Source organism: Ictidomys tridecemlineatus, unplaced genomic scaffold (genome assembly GCF_052094955.1).
Source record: "Ictidomys tridecemlineatus isolate mIctTri1 unplaced genomic scaffold, mIctTri1.hap1 Scaffold_122, whole genome shotgun sequence".
NCBI lineage: Eukaryota > Metazoa > Chordata > Mammalia > Rodentia > Sciuridae > Ictidomys > Ictidomys tridecemlineatus.
Genome location: NW_027521114.1, coordinates 602,579 through 622,949, shown reverse-complemented (window position 1 = coordinate 622,949; position 20,371 = coordinate 602,579). Strand labels below are relative to the sequence as shown.

Sequence of the window (20,371 nt, the reverse complement as noted above, 5' to 3'; positions counted from 1 at the left end):
ATTGTCTTTCAGTGTTTGAAATACGTTGTTCTAGGATCTTCTTGCTTTCAGCGTCTGGGTTGAAAAATCCGTTGTTAACCTTATTGGTTTACCCCTGAATGTAATCTGTCTCCTTTCTCTCATAGCTTTTAATATTCTCTCTTTGTTCTGTATATTGGATATCTTCATAACAATGTGTCTTGGCGTTGGTCTACTCTGATTTTGTATGCTCGGTGTCCTGTATGCATCTACAATTTGTATATCTGTTTCCTTTTTTATTTCTGAAAAGTTTTCTGTAATTATTTCATTTAGTAAATTACTCATTCCCCTGGTTTCAATTTCTATCCCTTCCTCTATCCCAATGACTCTTAAATTTGTTTTTTTTATATTATCGCATATCTCTTGTATGTTTCTCTCATGATTTTTAACCATCCTATCTGAGTTGGCTAGACTCTTTTCAAGTTGATATATTTTGTCTTCATTATCAGACGTTCTGGCTTCTAGTTGCTCCACTCTATTAGTGATACTCTCATATGAGATTTTAATTTGGTTTATAATTTCCTTCATTTCTAAGATTACTGTTTGATTCTTTTTTATAGTCTCTATCTCCTGATATAGATGCTTAACTTCTTCTTTTATCATTTTATGTAATTCCTTCTCAATGTGTTCTTTCGCTGCTTGAATTTGCTGTCTTGTGTCCTCTTTAAGGTTCCATTCCATCTGTCTAAGGTGTTCCCTGAGTTCTTTATATGACCACATTTCTAATGACTCTATGTCGTTCTGAATATTTGGGCTGTCCTGTGTTGTTTGTACTCCTTTTCTTCCTTGCTTTTTCATACTGCTCATTTTGCTTTTTGTTCTGTTTGACTGTTGAGTTACTGTCTACTCCTATAAATTTATTTGATGCTTGGGAGGAAAGGTATTAGCAGGGAAGGGAAGAAATCACCAAAGAGAATGAGAATAACCAGGTAGAATTCAAGGAAGAAGGAATAAGAGAATTGAAAAGAAATGGAAAGACAAAGGAAGAGAAGAAAGAGAAAGAAAAAACTGAAGATTTAAAAGAATTAAAAAAAATAACAATAGCAATAATAGAGATGAGGATTAAAATTAAAAAATAAAATAAAATAAAATAAAATGAATTTTAAAAACACTTTTTTTAAAAAAACAGCAACAAGAACAACAGCAACAAAAACCCAACCACAACATCCACAAAAAAAAAAATTAATAAATGCAGTCTTAAAAATATGGAACGCTTCACGAATTTGCGTGTCATCCTTGTGCAGGGGCCATGCTAATCTTCTCTGTATCATTCCAATTTTAGTATATGTGCTGCTGAAGCGAGCCCAGAACACTTGGTTATCCTAATTCTATAAATGGAAAGACCCTCACTATTGAGCTTCTCTGAGAGGTCATCACACTGGGGGGGGAGGAAGGATCCCATTTCTATAGAGATGTACCCTGTTTCTATGGAGACTCCAGCTAGGCTTCAAGGGGCTGGTAGGATAGTACCAGTTGATGCTGCCAAGACCTGGGTCATTCTGAGGAGCCTGCTATTCAGGGGAGGTGGCAGGGTATCAGCCTATGGGGCCGGGACTAGGCTCTGTGAAGCTGTATCAGGCCTGATTTCTAAGCAAGGTACTTGGCAATAGAAACCTCGGAAAACGTCCGACCTCTCACCATGCCATGGGCCACCAGGGAGCTCAGGTGTGTCTCTGGAAGCCAGGCTTGGGTATGAGCATGGACATCAATGATTGCAGAGTATTAACAATAGGGGACCATAAATCTCTTTCAGTTGAGTGCATACTGAAAACAGGGACATCTGGAGGGAGATAGACTGGGTTTTAGAAAATCATCAGATCTCTAGGTCTAGAACACGCAGATAGACCCACTCATGAAATTGTGCGTGTGAGTCCAAGGTGCAGGGTTCGATAACTGTGAAACCTGGTTCTCCAGGTTTTAGACACACCTGTTTAGTTCAAAAGAGTGATCTGAGTGCTAAAACAAGATCAAAATGAAGTGGTCTGTATCTGAAGATGTGCTGTGTTGAAGGTGAGAGAAAATCTCTGAAGCCCTCATGGAGAAGGATATGGAGAACTTTAAAGTCCTAGTTGAAGAGGACACGGTAAAGACAAAAAATCAGTTTGGGCAGGCTGGCCAGCTGGTGGGATCACTCAGGAAAACAGGAATATGTGAGGAATAGCAAATGTAGAGGAGGCTTTAGTGGATTTGATTTGAGTAATGTTGAATGTGAGTTATCTGTGGGATAATCACGTGGAAATGCCCTTCACTGACAGCCTAAAACTGATGGTGTGGATTTGGGAGTCATTGTCTTAAAGGCAACTGTTACAGCAAAGTGTGAATATGAAATCCCCCAGGAGAATAGAGAAAGTAGAGAAGGAAATAGAGAAAGTAGGGATTCTTGTGATACTTGGTGTTCACGAAAATTGTAATAAAAATTTATCTAGAAATGACTAAAACAGGACACTATCTAGTTCAGTTCTAGGTATCGCTTTCTCTAAATAATTTCCCTAAACAAGAGGTTACCTTATTAGCATTGATTTACAATAAATCAACTTTGAAATGGAGCTGGAAGCTACATGTACTTGACATTTCTTATGTTCTCTGTTTTCTCTATCAACTACCTGGATGAACTTCAAGTCATTTAGAAATCAGTGACATGTACTTTCTTTTAACTCCTCGTATCAAAAAGATCAATATGACAATCTCTTTTATAGGTAGATATCTAGATGTTTTCAGAAAAAGAAATAAAATTCTACATAGAAGGCAGTTCAAGCAGATTTTACTATGGGAAATTGGTACATAGTCTGTGGATGTGTAAAAGGGACAACTAAACGTAAATGTTCAGGGATTTAAAAATACAATCTCAGAAGTTGTGCATACTGCTATTGTAAAGGTCTTAAATATAAAGGTCAGTTCAGGAGGGACAATTTCATGGGGCATTAAAAAAATCTCCCAATGTATGTTTATATAATTTTATCTACATATAAGTTTTTCTTTTGTTTTACTGGCTAATTTCTTGTAGGTCACGGGTGTGGGGTAGGGTGAAGGATGATACCCAAACAATTTTCATTATCCTCTATGCTCTTTATTAATGTAGGGCATTAAATTGAATCATCATCATGGTCACCATTAGAATTCATTGTTAACAATCATAACTCATGAATGACACTTTGTGACACAATATGTACTTGCTCCTTTGAATTTATATAATGCAGCATAGGAATTAGATCAACTTAATAGTAAACCCTCTGCTCTGGAATAATAATAACCATAATCATCATAATCATCTAGGGCATATTTCATAGAAAAATAATTTGAGTGTGAGTCTTCTTAGATTGCTTCAATACAAATAAATCTCTGACTTTAAAAACCTTGTTTAATGTAGTTTAAAAGTGGCATGTTTTCTGTAAAGATTAGATTGAATTTCGGATTATCCATTCTATCAAAACTCAGTGAATTTCTTTGAAAAGATGAATTTTTACATACCTGAATCCAATCAGGATTTTTCAAATTGAGTAACGAATAGAGACACACATTAGATAAAAATAACTAACACTTATTAAATGCATATAAGACTTTTACATGCATTAATTTATTTGGTTTACACAACAACCTATAAGATAACATATTATCCTCATTTTACAGAAAAAAGTATTGAAATTAATGCACAATATATTAATGCAAGTAGGGAAACATCAATGAATCCCTTTAATTTGCATAATGTACATGAATTTGTACATTTAATATGTATTAACAATTATGATTTAAGAAACAAAAAAGAAATTGACTCAGAAAATTTATCATGTAATAACTCTTATTTGTAGTGATACTTTGTTACCTGATGATAATACCATATATTAGTAAACTGTCTTATTATCTTCAATGCCCAGAAATTCTTGTCTTAGGTTCTAATAATTCATTGCACATGATTAATAGGCCAACACAGCTTTCATTAAAATTCCAAATCTCAGGGCCTTAAGAAGCTTAAAGTATTTAAATTTCAATAGAAATTCAGTGCTTCAGTTAAGCACAACTAATTTTAAAATCTAAATATAAACAAAATAAAATAAATAAGTCTAGAGTCTTAAAAGAAGAACTTTTTTTTTTTTGCTTTGGCAATAAATGAAATGTTTTGCTGACTAACCTTAGGGATTCATTTGCTAAAATGAAAAAAAAAATGGGCATGACCAAAACGAGATAGAATGGTGTGATCATAAAAACCCTTATGCACATCAGGGAAACAATGATTCCTATTTGATCTAAATAGCACAAGCACAAGCAATGATTAAAAATTTTAAATCAAATTTTTATGTTGCCCAGTAAATTGCTTAAAACACACACACACACACACACACACACACACAGTACAAGGTCAATTTATACAGAAAAAATATCTGAATGATTTCACGTGCTTGTGGCAATGTGAATATATTACTGTGAAATCTATGAGCTATCTGGCCTGGCCCAGAGTTGTCCTCATATCCTTCCATGTGGTGTGGGTGCTTGGAGCCGAAGGAAAGATCAGAGGTCATTGTGCAGAACAGTTGGCCTCAGACAGTGAGTTCCAAGTGTTCCCAGTGATCCTGGTCCAAAGACACACTTTGGGGGAGGCTGGGCTCTTTCACCTAACATGGAGGGATGCCCTTACCCCTAAATGGTAGGTTTAAAATCTTAACAAATTAACCAGGAAAAAGCCTCCCTCCTGTCTTGGAGATTCAGCACTCAATTCAGCATTTATAATCTCTTTCAGTTCTGTTTTTTTGGGGCCGGGGTGTAGGGGGGCAGTTACCGGAGATTGAACTCAGGGGCTTGACCCCTGAGCCAGATCCCCAGCCCTATTTTATATTTTATTTAGAGGCAGGGTCTCACTGAGTTTCTTGGTGCCTTGTTTTTGCTGAGGCGGTCTTTGAACTCACTATCCTCCTGCCTCAGCCTCCTGAGCTGCTGGGTTACAGGCGTGCACCACTGTGCCAGATCTTTCAGTCCTTTTGATTTCACCTGTGCTTCTTCTAGCATATAGGGGAAAGGGAAGACAAATTATTACCTCTTACGATATGTCAGAGACTTCTAGTAATAAAATTCTTCAAAATAAAAAAATTCTCTTTTACATTTACGATTTTAAAATTTCTTTTCTTGGTAGTGTTTAGTTTCAAATCAAACCATTTTTTTTCCTATACAGGGTCTAATTTAGTCCTAAGCCAAATCTACTAAGAAAGCAAAAGAGGATAAGATCTGATCCCTGTCCTGCTGCACCCCTCCCCTGACTCAGGCAATGGCAAGGCCCTACTGAGGTGGATGGCGCAAGGCGTCCATCCTTGGAGGAGTGCAGTATTTTTCTGGGAATGAGCTGATTTGTTTTTTTATTCCTTTAATAAGTATAGTTCTGATTTCTCATATGACCATTAAGTATAAAGGAGAAATCATGACTTTTCCAATTAATGCAACTACTTCTAAAGCATAGGTCTGTTTGCTCTAAATGCCATGATTCAGCTGTGGAGTGTAATTTGTTAATGTCTAAAGAAAAACTCCCTGTATTCGTGTCAAAAAAGGTTTGAGAAATTAAATTAAAATCTAGAGAAGGAAAATTAATGTTAAGAAAATAGATTAGTGCTTAGTACTGGGCAACTTTTTTTGTTCCTGTGCACAATAGTTTGTGCCCTTACTTTTGTTTGGTTACAAGTAATAACAAATCAACTACTTGCTGTAACTATGGCATCGGTTCCAGTCAGTAAGTCAAATAAGAATACTCAAGGTATAGGCCAATAGTTTGGGACATTTGTAACTATTATTAAAAGTTAACTTAGCAGAAACAGCTCAAAGTAAAACTCGAACTGAAAGTACAAATGCTTGCTTATGCATAAGCCAAGATATATTCTTGTATTCTAATTGTAGCTACATAATATTTTGTTTTGATTGAATAATGATTCCTGTTTTGTAACCACAAAGTACTGTAAGCCTGCCAAAATGAAAAGTATATATGATCAACTTCACAAGTAAAGATTGGGATTAACACCTTCACTTAGGTGTCTGTGTTGTTTCTCCACCCCCTCTTTTGCTGACTCCTCACCATCCTTTCGTCTCCTGAGACCCCCTGTTGGAACTGGTCTCCGACACTGTCCTTCAACCAACTTACAATCTAATGGGTAGATGAAATCAATATGTGCAGGAAACTTGGTAACAATTCTATGTAATCTACAAATTATCATTATTTTCCCTTAGTGTTTGCTTGGGCAGCTCTGGGAATGGAGCACTTAATACTTGTCAAAGCCCCTCATTCCATCTTGAATATGCGCTCCTCCAGGTCCTAGTTGGGCCTCTCAATTGTGTTCTAAACACTAGGGCAACACCTTGTGTAAATGTGCACTCAGTAAAGGTTTGAAGAATGAAGAAGGTCTGTCAAGTACATCCATGGTGCAGAGTTTTTAAAAGATTCTTTAAAGACTGTACTGTGTGGGACCTAAAAGATCTAACAGAGACTTAACAGAGGCGAGAAGATATTTCTGTTCAGTGTTTCTGGTACAGATATCTTGTTAAGAAAAATAAAGCCTCTGTGGGCATAAGTGAGGCAGCATAGCCCAGCGGCTTCTTAGGATCTCAGTGTCTCCTGTCTCCTAAACATATCCCTTATGGAGACCATCGGCTCAGTTCCCACAGAACAAGCAGCTCTGAATCTTTCTTTCCCAATCAGTCCTCTCAAAGTCAGGTGACCGAGAATGAAGTCACTTATGTGTGACCCCAAAATATAATATTTCTAAAGGAGGGGGGTTGTGTATGAAGTAGATTACTCACAAGATTCAGGGATTTATTACAGTTAAATTGCTTGCAACTCCCCTCCCCAAGCATCCATGTGTTGTAAGATAAAGATAAAAACCCCTAGTTAGTTAATGAATATGTTTCTAAACATAACTTCTTCTACAATAATGATTTTTATTTAAACAGATATTTTGGTAGGTCTATTGTTATGCTATATTGTATCATAATGGGAATGTGTCCCTATACTTTCTCCCTAAAAAATATTTCTTTCTGTCCTGCTCATCAAAAGCAGAGGATTAACACTAAGCATTATCTATTGTTTACCATAAGTAATTTTCCACACTCATCATCTCACTTAAAGAATTTAGGTACCCCAGAATTTCTGGTAATGTTTTGGGTTCTATTTCAGTACTGGAGGCATCATGCTAAATCCCTCAGGTTTTGTGATAACCTCTGAAGTTATTTCTACTCTTGCAATATAAGTAGTATTGTGGAAACTTAGACACACATAGAAAAGTTGCTAGGATAGATCATTACATAAATGCCATCAAAATGGTAATGAAAATATGTACAATATTCTGTAATATGTTTTTAAGGTGTAGGTATATCCTGATTCTGTGATAGTGTTTTTGAAAATTGTGATGGTAAATAAACTACTTACCAGCAACTCTCACAGAAAGGCGTAGATTTCTGGATTTTGTGTGGCCCTTGCTGCTCTCCATACTAGCACCTGGGCTGCAAAGAAAGCTCTTGGTAAAACTGGCTCTTTGTCTCCATTCACCAGAAAACAGACCTGTTATTCTGAGAGTTGCCTGTCGCATATCTGTGGCCTCATGAAGGAGTCAAAATCCTCTTATCTCTCACAATTCATTTTCCTGTGATGGACATTTATAGAGGTCTGGGGCCGACCTGTTGGGAATATGCATGGTGCCTATCCTCTGCAGCTGCTCTGGGACTCCTCAGTGTGCAAACACAACTCAAGGGCAACGGCTTGAGTTCAACTGCAACAATGGAGAGCAATTAATTCGCTGTTGGATTCATTAATGTCTTGGCAATCACCTGTTCCCAGCATGCAGCGAGCAGATCATTGTCCTCTCTCTTCTGGGATGTGGATGAGCGAAGTTCAGAGTGTAATTTCTGCTAAGAAGTTGTGGGTGGCTGAAACCTCAAGACTGCCTTCCCTGCCCACTAGGGAGAGAAGGGGTCAGGGTGGGTGTACACATATTGGGATGGATTTCGCATAGCATATTAAGTTTTTCCTTCATGTTACATACTTTGCCAGTTGGACAGATATAAGAAGCCACAATATTAAAAGCATCCCCTCTATCTTCAGCTGATCCACTCTTGTTAAGTGCTGATCCCTTACCAAACCCTGTATGACTTCGTGCCCCTTAATTTTATGATGCTGCTGATGCTCATGACCTGATGAATAAATTGTTTGCTATGGAGTTTAAAAGTATGGGGAAAAAAGAGTCATCAAACAGCTCTTTCGGGCACAGATGGTAAAAAGACAACAAGTTTGAAAGTCTTGTAGTGTTTTACTGCTCAAAAATAAAAATGAAAGCATTAGATAAAGATGTAAGTCTCTAAAACTTAAAATTTCCCATAATACAATTGGATTTTCCTCATGCTTAGGAGAGACACATTAACAGTACTCCTAAAAGATCTTAGAATGATTAGCTATCAGGGAAAGGCAAAGCTAAAGCACATTTGATGAAGCACTTCACACATTCCAAAGTCATCACAATACAAGGAATGATAATGATGTGTTGTTAAGGGAGTGAGGAAATTAGAAGCTTTATTCACCACTCTTAATAATAAGGCAAGCTGGTTCCACTGTTCTGAAAATTATCTGGAACTTCTTCAGAAATTTAAATATGGAGTTAACGATCCAAATCTTCCACTCCTACTTAAAAACTCAAGAAAAATAAAAAAGTTGTCCACCAATGATTTGTACATAAATTTTCATATAATGTTCATATTATATATAATGTTCATATTATATATACCAAACTTATTCATATTAGTCAAAAAGTGAAAATGATCAGGCAGGTCTGTAATCTAGCTACTCAAGAAGCTGAGGCAGGAGGATCACTAATTCTGGGACAACCTGGACAAATTTACAAGACCCTGTCTCAAAACAAAATTTTTAAAAGGGTTGGGCTTTGGCTTAATGGTAGAACATTGTTTAGTGTGCAGGAGGCTCCGGGTTCAACCTGCAGTACAACACCCACACAGACACAAAGTAAAAATTACTATGCAGTGGGAAATGAACAAAAAAATGTGGCATTTTTATAAGATGGAAATCAGTCACAATAAGGAGGAATAAACTAAAATACTTATACAAGCTACAATATAACTGAAAATTGCAAACATCCTAAGTGAAAGGAGTCAGATCCAAAAGGCGTATATGGTATTACTTCATTAAAAATATCCACAGAAACTCGATGTATACCTGGGTCTTTCCACATGTGAAGAAGAAACAAAGAAATGGTGTTTATTTAAAACTTAGAATCAAGATCCATTACGAAAATGCAAGTCAAAGTCACATTGCACATAGCACTTCACATTCACTAGTGTTGGCTAGAGCTGCAATATTGGGGGAAAAGAGATTGACTGCTTTGGGTATAGGCTTTTTTGGAGAGAAAAGTAATAAAAATATTCTGAAATGCCTGTGGATTAGAGAACCCAGGTGAGGTCACAATGTGTCACATACTTAGCACAGTGTGCTTCCCCTGGTTGGAGGGGCACCACAGTGGTCATGAGACACTGTGTATGGAGAGAGCGCTCTTGTAATTGCTGCAGAAGAGTTCACATATTTCTACAACTAAGACATTTCCTAGAATGAAACCATCATCTAGTTCTAATCACACTATACAGTCTGTCTCCCAGCCAGCTTCCTCAGGTCACTCTGGACCTCGTTGCTTTTCAGGCTGTGAATGATTGGCTTCAACATGGGGGTCACCACACACAGAAGAGCACAGAGACCAGGGTGTCCATTCCAGCCTTCTCTGGGCCTGTTATAGTAGAAGTTGGCTGTTCCATAGAAGACCACCACGAAAGTGAGAGAGGACGCACAGGTGGAGAAGGCCTTCCTCCTGCCCTGGGCAGAGGGAATCCCCAGGATGGCCGCCATGATGAGTGCGTAGGAGCCTGCAGTGAAGAGGCAGGGGCTCAGGCCCATGGTGGCACTGACCACGTGGAGCGCAGACTCGTTGACAGAGGTGTCTGAGCAGGAGAGCTTCAGGAGCAATGGGGTGTCACAGAGAAAGTGGCTGATCTGGTGGGTCCCACAAAGAGTGAGTGTGCTGGCCAGCAATGTGTGTGTGACCATAATCACCAGCCCACACAGCCAGGACCACGTCACCCAGCCAACACAGACCTTCACACTCATGATGACTGGGTACTGAGAAGGACGGCAGGTGGCCACACAGCAGTCATACTGGCCACACATCCAGTAAGAAGCCTTCTGTGCCAGCACTTGTTACCAAGAAGAAGATCTGGGAAAGGCAGCCCTCATAAGAAATGGCCTTCTTCTCCCAGAAGAAGTTAACCAGCAGTACTGGGAGGGTGGTGGATGTGTAACAGACGTCCAAGAAGCTCAAATTGCTGAAGAAAAAGTACATTGGAGAGTGCAGAGCAGGTCTGACCCTGGTGGTCACCATTATGAGCATGTTCCCCAGGAGAGTGGTCAGGTAAATGACCAGAACAAGCAGGAAGAACCAGCCCTGTAGGTTAAAGTGGTTGGAAAATTTCAAGAAGATTAATTCAGTGACAAATAATTGATTGCTCATTTCCAATGTTGTCATAGCTAAGAAACAGGGGAAAAGAGACCATGATGAGAATGGATTGAGAGCACCCCAAACAGGCTTGTTAATCTGCAGCAACATGAAAGATAATATCGAATGAAAAGCAGCCTGGAGACTGATAACTTGTGGGACTGGTCTCAGAAAATCAGACCCATGGAGCCGCACACATTTGCAGGGGTGATGGTGGGTTGGAGTAACTAGAGAATTGCTAGAAGCCAACAGAAAGCCATTCGACCTCATCATGGTGTGAAGTCATTTTTCACTGTCTCAGTAATCTCTGTCTCCTGTTGTCCTTTAATGTAAACATAGGATTTTTGGAGAAGTTCATTTTCATTGCAAATGTTAAAAAAAATTTTACAAAGCAGAGTCATCATCTGCAGAAGCAGTCGGTGTTGCCTTCAGTGTTTTCCAATGTAGAGTTTTTCTCATTTTACATCAATCTTGATCTCTGTGTTCAGAAAGGCAGACGTTAACTATTCCTGTACAATGCTGAAATTATCAGGGCCAGAGCAAAATAGAGGAAAGAAGTTGATGAAGTGGGGTTGGACTGGCTATCTTAAGTATACAGGGAAGATCAGTGGAGTAGAAGGAGAATGAGAGGGCGGAGAGGTTTGGGAAGGGAGGAAATGTGAAAGGTCTTACGCAGATCATGTTATGTGCACATGGAAGTCTACCACAGGGGACTGCACCTGTATGTATATGTAGAAAGCACCAGTCAGAAATTAACAGATAAATGACCCAAAAAAAGATCAGTAGAAAAAGTAGAATGAGGTCAGGAAGGGGAGGGAGATGGGGGGTGGGGACTAAATGGAGTAAATCAGATTCCACGCACGTAGGATCTTTTCCAAATCAACCCAACTTCTATGTATAACTATTATGCTCTAATAAAAAATTAAGAAGATGACATGATCCTATCAGCAAAGAGTGAGATATGAATTCTTCTTGACCTATTTGTATACCTTTAATTTCTTTCTTTTGTCAAATGGCTCTGGCAATTTCAAGGATGAAGTTGAATAGAAGTGGTGAATGAGGGGGCACCCTGTCTAATTCCAGTTTTTAGAATGAGTGCTTTCAACCTTTCTCTACTTAGAATGATACTGCCTTGGGTTTAGCATAGATAGCTTTTACAATGCTTTTACAAAGTTCCTTCTGTCCTAGTGTTTCTACTGTTTTGACAAGTAGGGGTGTTATATTTTGTTAAATGCTTTTTCTGCATCTATTGAGATGATCAATAAGCTTACATCTCTCTTAAATAAACTTAATCTCTTCCCTTTGACTAAACATTAAGATCATCTCCAGTCCTATAAATATTTTAATGAACATTTTCCTACATAAACATATGTGACCATTTCGAATTATCTCTTCAGAATAAAATTTAAATCTGACATAAAAGAATTTGTTGTGCAGTTTCTATTTAAAACTAGCTCATGGGAGAAATTATATTAAGTGAAATAAGCCAGACACATAAAGAGAAATAGCAGTTTTTCACTTCTTTGTGGAAGCTAAAAAGTTGATCTCAGAGAAGTAGGGAGTAGAGCAGTGGTTATTGGAGCCTGGGAGAGAATCACAAAAATCATTGTGAGTCTGATTTTTCAAAGATGCATGTGAAGGACTGCCTGAAACATGCCCTCTGAGTGTGGTCTGTAAAAAAAAATAATACTGGACTTCTAACAGGGTCCTCAGAAAATCTCTCTTCTCTCCTCAGTGGGCAGCAGGAGGTCCATGGGTCTGGCTGCCTAGGAGATAGCTGTGGAGTGCAAATGGGCAGGACCAGGACGGCTGGAGAATCTCAATAATTACTAGTAGACTGCATTCTAGGTGAGGGCAGGCTTAAAACAGGCCATCCAGAAGAAAATGTCTTGAGCTATGAAAATTACAGAATCTGTGAATTTAGGAAACGGTTGTAGGTCCAATCCACTCATAACACCTACTCCCTGGGTCAGTCCCCGGTTGCCACAGTTACCACAGGCCTGACCAGAACAACCCGGAGGGGGAAATGCACTCTGGCCTCCTGGCTTGGAGGTTTGGTCTGGGGCCAGCTGACCCATTGCTGCCGGCCTGATATGAGGTGGAAAACCAAGGTGGAAGGAAACAAGGGGGCAAGCATTCCTAGCTCATGGCAGCCAGAAGGTTGGGGCGGGGAGGGGACGGAAGGAGACAGTTCGTAGGGGACAAGATGTGATTCCCCAGGGCATTTCCCTGGCCACACTCCACCTGTCCACACTTCTCTCAGTACAGTGGACCTTTCAAATAATTAACACACAAAATGGATGGATCCACAGATTAGATCACAAGTCTAACAGTCTAATCATTTCACCTCTGAACACTGCTACTGGGGCTGACCCTGAGCTTTTGGTGAGAGGATACCTTATTTCTAAGCCATAATAGTACCTACAGTCCATGTGCTTTTGTTAGAATACCTTCATGTATTCTGGGAGAGTAATCTGGTGCCAAAACAAGATTAAAGGGAAATATCTGGTAACTGAAGATGTGACATTTGGAGCTTGGGGAAAAGCTCTGAAGAGGAGCCCTGGGTGGAGCACTTTAAAGTCCTGGTGACGAGGACACAAGAGGGGACATGGTCTGTGGGGTAGCTGAGTGGCAGTGGGATGACTCATTAAAACATAAAAAAATGTGAAGGAGCATGTCTGGGGAGAGAAAAAGAGAGAAGGAGGTTGGGCCTGCCTGGAGTCTGGGTACCTGCGGGTTCTCCCTGAGGAGATTCCAGGAGGCAGCAGGACAGGTTCCCAGGAGATAGGCCTTGGAGTCATGGCTTAGAGTGACTGTGGAAGTCACAGGTGCTCATAAAGTCAAAAGAGAGCAGGGTGAGGAGAGAGGGCCTGATGGACAGTGCGGAAAAGAAGGTGTCCATAAGGAGGATCACCAGATATCAGCAATCATTCTGCACCACAGTGTCAAAGCTCTGCTCTCTGTACCAGGCCTTCTGCACCACAGTCTAGAACCTCTGCTCCCTATAACAGTCCTTCTGCACCCCAGTCTCCAACCTCTGCTCTCTGCAACAATCCTTCTCCACCCCAGTCTCCAAGTTCTACTCTCTGAAACACTCCTTCTGCAACCCAGTCTCGAATATCTGCTCTCTGCAGCAGTCCTTCTGCACCTCAGTCTGAAAACTCTGTTCTCTGCAACAATCATTCTGCACCCCAGTCTCCAACCTCTCCTCTCTGTAACAGTCCTTCTGCACCTCAGTCTCCAAACTCTGCTCTTTATAATATCCTTCTGCACACCAGTATCCAAACTGTGATATCTGTAACAGGCCTTCTGCACCCCAGTCTCGAACCTCTGCTTTTTTCAAGAATCTTTCTGCATTCCAGTCTCCAAGTTCTGCTCTCTGAAGAGTCCTTCTGCACCCCACTCTCGAACATCTGCTCTCTGCAACAGTCCTTCTGCACCTAAGTCTCAAAACTCTGCTCTCTGCAACAATCATTCTGCAACCCAGTCTCCAACATCTGCTCTCTGTAACAGTCCTTCTGCACCTCAGTCTCCAAACTCTGCTCTCTATAATATCCTTCTGAAACCCACTCTCCAAAATGTGATATCTGTAACAGGCTTTCTGCACGCCAGTCTCCAAACTCTGCTCCCTGCAAGAATCCTTCTGCACCCCAGTCTCCAAGTTCTGCTCTCTGAAAGAGTCGTTCTGCACCCCACTCTTGAACATCTGCTCTCTGCAACAGTCCTTCTGCATCTACATCTGAAAACTCTGCTCTCTGCAACAATCATTCTGCAACCAAGTCTTCAAACTCTGCTCTCTGTAACAGACCTTCTGCACCCCAGTCTCCAAACTCTGCTCTCTGTAACAGACCTTCTGCACCCCAGTCTCCAACATCTGCTCTCTGCAATGATTCTTCTTCTCCCCAGTCTCCAACAACTCCTCTCTTCAATGGGCCTTCTGCACATCATTCTCCAACCTCTTCTCTCTGCAATGATCTCTCTGCATATCAGTTTCCAACTTCTACTATATGTAACAGTTATTCTGCACCCTAGTCTCCAACCTCTGCTCTCTGTAAGATTCTTCTGCACCTCAGTCTTAAACCTCTGCTCTCTGTAACAGTCCATATGCACCCCAGTATCCAACTTCTGCTCGCTGTAACAATCTTAGGCACCTAAATCTCCAACTTCAGCTCTCTGCAAAGGTAATTCTGCACCACAGTCTCCAAACTTTGTTCTCTGCAACAGTCCTTCTGCACCACAGTCTGCAAAGTCTGCTTTCTGTATCAGTCCTTCTGCACCCCACTGTCGAACATCTGCTGTCTGCAACAGTCCTTTTGCACCTAAGTCTAAAAACTCTGCTCTCTTAAAAAATCATTCTGTAACCCAGTCTCAAAACTCTGCTCTCTGTAACATTCCATCTGCACCTCAGTATCCAAACTCTGCTCTCAATAATATCATTCTGCACCTCAGTCTATAAACTTTGCTATCTGTAACAGTCCTTCTGCAGCCCAGTCTCTAACCTCTGCTCTCTGTAACAGGCCTTCAGCACCCCAGTCTCCAACCTCTGATCTTTGTAATAGGCCTTCTTCACCCCAGTCTCCAACTTCTCTCTGAAACGATCATTCTGCACCTCAGTCTCCAACCTCTGCTCTCTGCAACAGTCCTTCTGCCCTCAGTCTCCAACCTATGCTCTCTATAAGATCCTTCTGCACCAGGTCTCCAAACTCTGCTCTCTGTAACAATCCTTCTGCACCCCAATATGCAACCTCTGCTCTCTTTAACAAACCTTCTGCACCTCAGTCTTAAAAATTAGCTCTCTGCAACAGTTCTTCTGCACCCCAGTCTCCAACCTCTGTTCTCTGCAACAGTTCTTCTGCACCCGAGTCTCCAAACTCTACACTCTGTAACAGTCCTTCTATACCGCAGTCTCAAAACTGTGCTCTCTGAAACGGACATTCCGCACCCCAGTCTCCAAACTCTGCTTTGTGTATCAGTCATTGTGCAACCCAGTCTAAAAACTCTGCTCTCTGTAACAGTCTGTCTGCACCTCATTCTTCAAACTCTGCTCTCTGAAACAGTCCTTCTGCACCCCAGTCTCAAATCTATGCTCTCTGCAACATTTCTTCTGCACCCCAGGCTTTAACCTCTGCTCTCTGTAAGACCATTCTGCACCTCAGTCTCCAACCTCTGCTCTCTGCAATGATACTTCTGCACCCCAGTCTTCAAACTCTGCTCTCTGTAACAGTCCTTCTGCACCTCAGTCTCTAACCTCTGCTCTCTCTAACAATCTTTCTGCACCTCTGTCTCCAACGTCTGCTCTCTGTAACAGTCCTTCTGCACCCCAGTCTTCGACATCTGCTCTCTGCAACAGTCCTTCTGCACCCAAGCCTCCAAACTCTGCTCTCTGTAACAGTCCTTCTGTACCGCAGTCTCAAACCTCTTCTCTCTATAATGGTCCTTCTTCACACCAATTGCCAAACTCTGCTTTCTGAAAAAGTCCTTCTGCACCTCAGACTCCATCCTCTGCTCTCTGTAACAGTTCTACTTAGCCTCAGTGTAAAACCTCTGCTCTCTGCAACAATTATTCTAAACTCCAGTCTCCAAACTGTGCTATCTATAAAAATCCTTCTGAACTCCAGTCTCCAACATCTGGTCTCTTTACCAGGTCTTCTGCAACCCAGTCTCCAAACTGTGCTCTCTGTAACAAGCCTTCTGCACCCCAGTCTCCAACCTCTGCTCTCTGCAAAAGTCCTTATACACCCCAGTCTCCAACCTCTGCTCTCTCCAACGATCATTCTACAACCCAGTCTCCAACTTCTGTTCTCTGTAAGATCCTTCTGCACGCCGTTCTCCAAACTTTGCTCTCTGTAACGGTCATTCTGCACCTCAGTCTCCAACCTCATCTCTCTGCAACGGCCCTTCTGCACCCCAGTATCCAACCTCTGTTCTCTGCAGCTGTCCTTCTGCACCAAAGGCTACAAACTCTGTTCTCTGTAACAGTATTTCTGCACCACAGTCTCTAAACTCTACTTTCCTTATCAGTTATTCTGCACCCCAGTCTAAAACCTCTGCTCTTGGTATCAGTCCTTCTGCACCTCAGTGTCCAACCTCTGCTCTCTGCAAAAGCCCTTCTATACGCCAGTCTCCAACATCTGCTCTCTGCAACAATCCTTTCCATCCCAGTTTCCAACATCTGTACCACTCCTTTTGCACCCCAGTCTCCATCCTCTGCTCTCTGTAAGAATCCTTTGACACCCCTGTCTCAAACCTCTCCTCTGTGGAAAAGTCCTTCTGCACCTCAGTCTCCAACCTCTGCAATCTGTAAAGGTCCTTCTGCACCCCAGTCTCCAAATTCTACTCTCTGAAACAATCCTTTTGCACCCCAGTCTCCAAACTCTGCTCTCTGTAAGAATTTTTCAGCACCCCAGTCTCAACCCTGTGTTCTCTGCAACAGTCCTTCTGCATCACGGTCTCCAAACTTTGCTCTCTGTGAAAGTCCTTCTCTTCTGGAGTCTTTAAACTCTTCTATCTGTAACGGTCCTTCTTAACCCTAGTCTCCAAACTCTGCTTTGTGTATCAGTTCTTCTGCACCCCAGTCTCCAACCTCTGCTCTGTGTATCAGTCCTTTTGCACCTCATTCTCCAACCAGCTCTCTGTAACAGTCCTTCTGTACCGCAGTCTCAAACCTCTGCTCTGTGTAACGGTCCTTCTGCACCCCAGTCTCCAACGTCAGCTTTCTGTATCAGTTCTTCTTCACCAGAGTTTCCAACCTCGGCTCTCAGTAACAGTCCTTCTGCACCCCAGTCTCAAACTTCTGCTCTCTGCAACATTTCTTCTGCACCCCAGTCTCCATGTGTGCTCTCTGTAACTGTCCTTCTGCACCCCAGTCTTCAACCTCTGCTCTCTGTAACGATCTTCTGCATCACAGTCTGAAACCTCTGCTCTCTGAAAGGATCCTTCTGTCCCTCAGTCTCCAACCTCTGCTCTCTGCAATGATCCTTCTGCACCACAGTCTCCAACCTCTGTTCTCTGTAGGAGTCCTTCTGCACTTCAGTCTCAAACCTCTGCTCTCTATAACAATCCTTCTGCACCTCAGTCTCCAAACTCTGCTCTTTGTAACAGTCCTTCTGCACTTCAGTATCCAACCTCTGCTCTCTGTATAAGTCCTCTGCACCTCAGTCTCCAAACTTCACTCTCTGTAATAGTTCTTCTGCACCCCAGTCTCTAAACTCTGCTCTCTATAACAATCTTTCTGCATCTCAATTTCCAACGTCTTCTCTCTGTACAAGGTCTTCTGCACCCCAGTCTCCAAACTCTGCTCTCAGTAACAGGTTTTCTGAACCCCAGTCTCCAACCTCTTCTATCTATAACAGTCCTTCTGCACATCAATTGCCAACACCTGCTTTCTATAACAGTCCTTCTGCACCTAAGATTTTAACCTCTGCTCTCTGTAACAGTTATTCTGAGCCTCAGTCTGTAACCTCAGCTCTCTGCAATGATAATTCTGCACCCCAGTCTCCAAATTGTGCTATCTGTAACAATCCTTCTGAACCCCAGTCTCCAACCTCTGCTCTCTGTACAAGGTCTTCTGTACCCCAGTCTCCAAACTGTGCTCTCTCTATCAGGTTTTCTGCACCCCAGTCTCCAACCTTTTCTCTATGCAATGATCCATCTGCACCTCAGTCTCCAAACTCTGCTCTCTGTAACAGTCCTTCTGAACCCCAGTATCCAAACTCTGCTCTCTGCAACAGTCCTTCTACACCCAAGTTTCCAACCTCTACTCTCTGCAACAATCCTTCTGCACACCAGTCCCAACATATGGTCTCTATAAGATCCTTCTGCACCCCAGTCCTCGAACTGTACTCTCTGTGACATTCCTTCTGCACCCCAGTCTTCAAGCTCTACTCTCTGTAACAGTCCTTCTGTACCACAGTCTCAAAACTGTGCTCTCTGCAACAGTCTTTCTGCACTCAGTCTCCAACCTCTGCTTTCTGCAACATTTCTTCTTCACCCCAGTCTCCAACATATGCTCTCTCAAACTGTCCTTCTGAACCCCAGTCTCCAACCTTTGCTGTTAGTAACAATCCTTCTGCATCTCAGTCTCATACCTCTGCTCTCTGAAACAGGCCTTCTGCACCCCAGTCTCCAACCTCTGCTCTCTGTAACAGTTCTTTTGCACCCCAATCTCCAAACTCTGCTCTCTGTAACAGTCCTTCTGCACCTCAGTCTCCAAACTCAGCTCTCTGTAACGATCCTTTAGCACCTCAGTCTCCAAACTCTGCTCTCTGTAACAGGCCTTCTCCACCCCAGTCTCCAACCTTTACTCTCTGGGTCAACCTTCTCCACCCCAGTATCCTACCTCTGCACTCTGTAACAATCCTTCTGCACCTCAGTCTTCCACCTCTCCTCTCTGAAACGGTCCTTCTGCACCCCAGTCTCCAACTTCTGATCTCTGTAAAAGTCCTTCTGCACCTCCGTCTCCAAACTTTGCTCTTTGTAATGGTCCTTCTGCACCCCAGTATTCAAACTCTGCTCTCTAAAACAATCCTTCTGCACCCCAGTCTCCAACCTCTGCTCTCTGTAACAGGCCTTCTGCACCCCAGTCATAAACCTCTGCTCTCTTTAACAGGCCTTCTTCACCCCAATCTCCAACCTGTGCTCTCTGCAACGATCCTTCAGCACCCAGGATCCAATATCTGCTCTCTGAAACAGTGCTTCTTCAACTCAGACTCCAACCTCTGCTCTATGTAACAGTCATTCTAAGCCTCAGTCTGAAACCTCTGATTTCTGCAACGATCCTTCTGCACCTTAGTCTCCAAACTGTGCTATTTTTAACAATCCTTTTGCACACAAGTCTTCAACCTCTTCTCTCTACCAGGTCTTCTGCACCCCATTCTCCAAACTCTGCTCTCTGTAACAGGGCTAATTCACCCCAGTCTCCAACCTCTTCTCTCTGCTATGATCCATCTGCACCTCAGTCTCCAACCTCTGCTCGCTGCAACAGTCCTTAGGCACCCCAGTCTCCAACCTCTGCTCTCTGTAAGATTCTTCTTCACCCCGGTTTCCAAACTTTGCTCTCTATAACAGTCCTTCTGCACCTCAGTTTTCAACCTCTGATCTCTGCAACGGTCCTACTGAACCCCAGAATCCAACCTCTGTTCTCTGCAACAGTCCTTCTGCACCCCAAGTTCAAAATACTTTTTTCCATATCAGTTTTTCTGCACCCCAGTCTCCAAACTCTACTCTCTGTAACAGTCCTTCTGCACCCCAGTTTCCAACCTCTGCTCTCTGCAAAAGTCCTTCTCTACTTCAGTCTCCACCTTCTGCTCTCTGCAACATTCCTTCTGCACCACAGTATCCTAGCTCTGCTTTCTAACAATCCTTCTGCACCTCAGTCTCCAAACTCTTCTATTTGCAACGGTTCTTCTGCACCCCAGTCTCCAACCTCTGTTCTCTGCATCAGTTTTACTGCCCCACAGTTTCTAACATCTACTCTCAGTTAAAGTCCTTCTGTACTGCAGTCTCCAAACTTTGTTCTCTGTAATGGTATTTCTGCACCCCATTCTCCAACATCTGCTTTCTGCATCAGTTCTTCTGCACAACATTTTCCAACCTCTGCTCTTTGCAAATGTCCTTCTGCACCACAGTCTCCACATTTTGCTCTCTGCAACATTTCTTCTGAACCCATGTCTCCATCTGTGCTCTCTGTAACTGTCCTTCTACACCCCAGTCTTCATCCTCTGCTCCCTGTAAAAATCGTTGTGCACCACAGTCTCAAACCTCTGCTCTCTGCAAGGATCCTTCTGCACCTCAGTCTTCAAACTCTGCTCTCTGCTATGATCCTTCTGCACCCCAGTCTC

At 42.1% G+C, this 20,371-nt stretch overlaps 1 non-coding gene across 1 annotated transcript; it reads right to left on the bottom strand.

Annotated features, from left to right (window-relative positions):
- Window positions 1-1,217: 1,217 nt before the first annotated feature.
- LOC144372537 (U6 spliceosomal RNA) lies at window positions 1,218-1,324 on the bottom strand. Its single transcript, XR_013432520.1, has one exon. It is a non-coding gene; the product is annotated as a U6 spliceosomal RNA (small nuclear RNA).
- Window positions 1,325-20,371: the final 19,047 nt, after the last annotated feature.